The sequence below is a fragment of the Pistacia vera genome, unplaced genomic scaffold, assembly GCF_008641045.1.
Source record: "Pistacia vera cultivar Batoury unplaced genomic scaffold, PisVer_v2 Contig460, whole genome shotgun sequence".
Lineage (NCBI taxonomy): Eukaryota > Viridiplantae > Streptophyta > Magnoliopsida > Sapindales > Anacardiaceae > Pistacia > Pistacia vera.
In genome coordinates, this window is record NW_022196291.1 from 1,888,506 (window position 1) to 1,893,652 (window position 5,147).

Genomic DNA, 5,147 nt, shown 5'->3' on the forward strand with positions numbered 1-5,147 from the left:
ATAGAAGAACATTCAATACTCAAAACATAAATTGAACACTAAAATAAAACAGATTAGATCTCACAGTCTATTGATTCCGAGGCCTCCGTTTCGTTCGACCAAGTTATAAAAGTTTTAACCGCTCATGGCCATAATCAAAACTCCAAAGAGAAAATTACAAAAGAGAGGAAAGAGAGGCGTGTATCTCCCCCAATCTCATCTCTCTCCCCCTTTAAAATCTAATTCAAATCTTTTAATTCTACTAAAATCTCCTAAAAATATTCTAATATCCTAAAATAACATTTATCCTAATCTGCCTAATTGGAAATAAAATAAAGTCCTCATAAAATAGGAAAGTGGTGTTTCCAGTTGTAACTTGCGTGCAACAGGTCTTCAAAACGTCCAATAATAAACTGCCTATTTGAATTGCATGATAAGGCGGAATGTTCCAGAACATCAGCAGTGAAGGTGCGTCAACTTCAAGCCCGATTACAGCCTTGATGCAGCGAGTATCTGTCAAAACTCAAAACACAAAAGTTGTAGATATCTTTCTTAGTGTTCCACAGAATTTTGAATCATCTCAATCGGAGCTCGGATGGGAGAGTTATGCCCAGATTACAAAGCAATGTCAAAACTATCCGAAATCACCTAATTAGTTCTGTTTTGCATTTAACGCCTCCATTTGTATCATAAATCAAAATAGAATAATAACGAGTACATTTTAGGCAACAAATAAGTATAAAAGATTAGACATTAAGGGGGGTAAACATGACATTTTGCATTCTTATCAGCATCTCTGAAATTTTTTTAACCTGTTTAATACACTATTCTTTTTCCTTTTAAATTAGAATTCATGCAAGCGAATGCTCTTTTTGTGAAGTAGAAGCTTTCAGTCTGTAAGATGTCAGTTAATCCCCTCCAAACGAATTCTTAATAAAATGTTAGATCCCCCATTCTTGTGATCTTCCCCTTTTTGCTTCCATTAGTTATTACTTGGGTTTCAGAAAAGTGCAACATAAGTGTGGTGAACCACCATTCAAATAAAAAGTAATTAGACATTATCCTTTTTTCACCGTTGTTGAAGACCTAAAATGAGGGATTTATGAGAATTTTCCCCACAAAAAACGATCACTCTCATTTCTTTGCCCTTCCGTTATCTTTGCACTCAAGGGAGGATTGACAATAATTTTATAGTGTTGCTGGGTTGTAAACTAATTTTTTGTATAAAAGGTTGTTAAATTGAGAATAGTAGTAGTATTGTCATACCATTATTATGCTCTGTTTGTCCTTTTTTCTTTATGCCAGGCTCCTGCTTGTTTAAATTTTGCCTGCCATCGAATCTAATCAACCTTATTAGAATTTGTTTTTCTCTTGTTTCAACTAACTAACTTCTTATTGCTTGCTTTGGGATTTTAATAGGTGGGCACGTGGATGGCAGTATCAAGCTATTATAATATGATGGGGCAAAAACATTAGAAACAGCTACTGGGCACTGTGCTCCAGTCACTTGCCTTGCTCTCTCACCTGATAGCAGCTACCTTGTGACAGGATCCCGGGACACTACGGTTTTACTTTGGAGAATACATAGAGCTTTTGCAGCTCGCACTAGCAGCATAGCAGAGCCTTCCACTGGTGCAGGCACACCAACCTCCTCAACCAACAGTAACACTTTGCCAAACATATCGGCAGATAAAAGTGGGAGGCATCGCATGGAAGGTCCCTTGCATGTTCTTCGGGGTCACCGCTGGGAAGTACTGTGTTGTTGTGTGAATTCAGATCTAGGAATTTTTGTTTCCTGTTCTGAATCGTCTGATGTTTTGCTGCATTCTTTAAGAAGCGGTCGCTTGATCAGACGGTTGGTTGGTGTGGAGGCACATGCTGTGTGTCTTTCATCTGAGGGAGTTGTAATGACCTGGGACAAATTACAACACACTCTCAGTACCTTCACCCTAAATGGGATTTTAATTGCCAAAGCACAACTTCCTCTCTCCGGAAGCATTGGTTGCATGGAAATTTCTGTGGATGGGCAGAATGCTTTGATTGGAATGAACTCATTTTCTGCAAGCAACAAAGCAAATAACAGCCAGTTTTTGAATTTAAAACTGACAGAAGATTTTGATCTGGAATCAGATGAGACAGGGGATAGCAACAGATTGGATATTCCATCACCTTCCGTTTGCTTCCTTGATCTACATACTCTTAAGGTATGAGAAACTGAAATTAGATGAGTTTAGGTTTTAAAGGGCTTTTTTTTTTCCCAAAAAAAATGGATGAATTTGTAACTGAACTAGACAAGAAAGTTTATTCTTGGAGTCGTACAGAATAAGGGTGTGTTTCTGTGTCTATGACTTGACATTTCTGTTGCGATTGTGTCTTACTATTGGCGTTTTAGACTTTTCTAATTGCCCTAGTCCTGTTGTTCAATACAGGTGGTTCACACTTCCTAGAGGTCATAGTAATTTAGCATATCTTATTATATACTTTCCGTGTCACAAGCTCCTGCATTAATATAGAACAATATTTTTTTTTTTTCTCAGGTATTTCATGTATTGAAGCCGGGGGAAGGTCAGGATATTACAGCTCTCGCTTTGAACAAGGATAACACAAATCTTCTGGTGTCAACTGCGGATAAACAGTTGATAATATTCACAGATCCAGCTGTAAGTTGAATCTTTCTCTATGCTTCAAGTTTGCTTCCTGTTTGTGTGGATTGAAAAAAAAACACTTACTGTCCTCCAGGCTTGATCAAAGTTAACTAGACCCGCAGGTTTTAAAAGGAGACAAGTACACCCATCCGGCAATATGTATTACTCCAAAACATAATAATGGCAAAGTCAAGATATGTGTAGAATAATAAAAAAAGTTAAATTAGACTGATAAAAACACAAATTGAATGACAAAAAAGAAAAAGAAAAAAAATTCTCTATGTTGTCAGTTTCTCTCTCACCATATATATCTAATATATCATTTTATTAGTGTGTAAAGCTTTATGCTTTTCTCAAATTAATAAATTTATATTTAGATGACTTATTTTCCCATCTAACCTTTATCAGTATCAAGGGGTTAAACTTAGGCATAAACTTTTTTTTGTCATCTTAGCTTTATCTTCTGCCAGCAAGTAAACTACATTAAAACTAAGAACTGGAAACAAATACAAAAAAATTTGTACCTTCATGACATGGTCGTTGGCTTCACTTCACCAATTCCCAATCTCCTGAAAACAAAAAAAGGCATTAGATTGATGCTCGCACCTAAATCACACAAAACTCTATCAAAAGTAATGTCTCCTATAATACAAGGAATAGTAAAACTCCCTGGATCTTTGAGTTTCAGGGGTAGCTTCTTCTAGAGAATGACGCTGCACTCCTCCGTGAGCAACACTATTTCCTCATCATCTAACTTCCTTTTGTTTGATAAAATCTCCTTGAAAAATTTCGCGTAGCTCAACATCTGTTGCAATGTATCTGCAAAAGGAATGCTGATATGCAATTTTTTAAATATTTCAATGAATTTGGAAAACTGCTTATCCTGATTCTTTTTCTTGAGTCTCTAAGGAAAAGGCAAGGGATGGGTTGATGTGCCAACTCTGGTGGTATCTCGGGAAATGGCAATTTCTCTTTCTTTTGTCGTTGCCTCTCTTCCTGCTTTTGTTCATCTTCCCTAAAACTGGTTGGTTTCTCTTCAGCAACGATCTCTTCATCAACTTCCTCATCAGAATCTTCCTTTTCCTTTGATGGGCTTTCTTCTTTCCCTGATTGTTCCACTTTTTCCAAGACTGTCCCACTACCCAGAGTTATCGCGTTTGTTTGCTCACGTGGGTTAGTCACTGTGTTGCTTGGTAGGGACCCCTGTGGTCTCTCATTTAGCTTTTCAGCCAATTGACCCACCTATACCTTGAAGTTCCGAATGGATGCCCCTTGATTTCTAAAATTGGTCCTCGTCTCATTCATGAAGCTTGTGGTCTCTTGCATAAATTTTCCAAACATATCCTCCAGTATTTTCACTCTTTGCTCTCCTGATTAATTGTACACCCCTACTTGGTTGTTTGGCATTGCTCTTTGGTTCCATTGATTGTTCTGCTGATTCTATTGATTCTGATTGCCCCAAGATAGGTTCAGATGATTCCTCTAACCAGGATTATATGTGTTGGAGTACGGATTGTTCGGTTGCCTTTGATTTCCTGCCAAGTAGTTAACCTACTCCGATGATGAAGATGCTGAAGCAAACGTGTTCCCCACTTGACATTCACTGCTCACATGACTACCTGTACAAAAATCACAAGTTAGCTGAGGTGCTTGAATAGAGTTTACCTGCATACTTCCCAACTGCTTCTGAAGTGCTTTGAGTTGGGCTGAAATGGCTATATATGCATCAACTTCATGAAGACCCATAGATTTCTTCAACTGCACCCTCTCATTAGGTCTTTGATAGTTGTTACTTGCCAGAACTTCAAGCAACTCATGAGCTTCTTCCGGTGTCTTATTTACAGTGCTCCTCCCGATGCTGCATCTACCATAGTTTGCACATTAACCATCAATCTGTTATAAAACGTTTGGACTTGCATCCAAACTAGCAACCCATAGTGTGGACACCTCCTCAGTAATTCCTTGTATCTTTCCCAAGCCTCATATAATGATTCAGACTCTTCCTATAGAAACAATGTGATATCATTTCTCAGTTTTGCCGATTTTGCTGGTAAGAAAGAATTTGGTCAGGAACTTCTGTGCTAAATCATTCCATGTTGTGATCGTTCTTGATGGTAGTGCCATTAACCATCCTTTTGCCTTATCCCTCAATAAAAACATGAATAGTCTCAATCAAATGGTGTCATCTAACACTCCGTTTGACTTGAAGGTGTCACAAATCTCTAAAAAGTTTGCAATGTGCAGATTTAGATCTTCCTTCAAATCTCCTTTAAATATACCAACTGCTGGATCATCTGGATGATTGCCGACTTTATCTCGAAGTTGTTGGCTTGTACCGCTGGTCTAGTTATGCTCGACCCACTACCTTCAACTGTGGGAACTGAGAATTCCCTTAATGTTCTATTTTCTGTCATCTCAACAACTATGACTTCTGGTTCAACAATAGCCTCTCGTTCTCTTATCTCTCCATTAAGTCTTCTAGTGGTTCTTTCAATTTCTGGATCAACAGGAACCACTAGCTGA

At 38.0% G+C, this 5,147-nt stretch overlaps 1 non-coding gene across 1 annotated transcript; it reads left to right on the forward strand.

Annotated features, from left to right (window-relative positions):
• The first annotated feature begins 4,553 nt into the window (after positions 1-4,553).
• Positions 4,554-4,660, forward strand: LOC116145306. The gene has a single exon (XR_004130380.1). It is a non-coding gene; the product is annotated as a small nucleolar RNA R71 (small nucleolar RNA).
• The last annotated feature ends 487 nt before the right edge of the window (positions 4,661-5,147 follow it).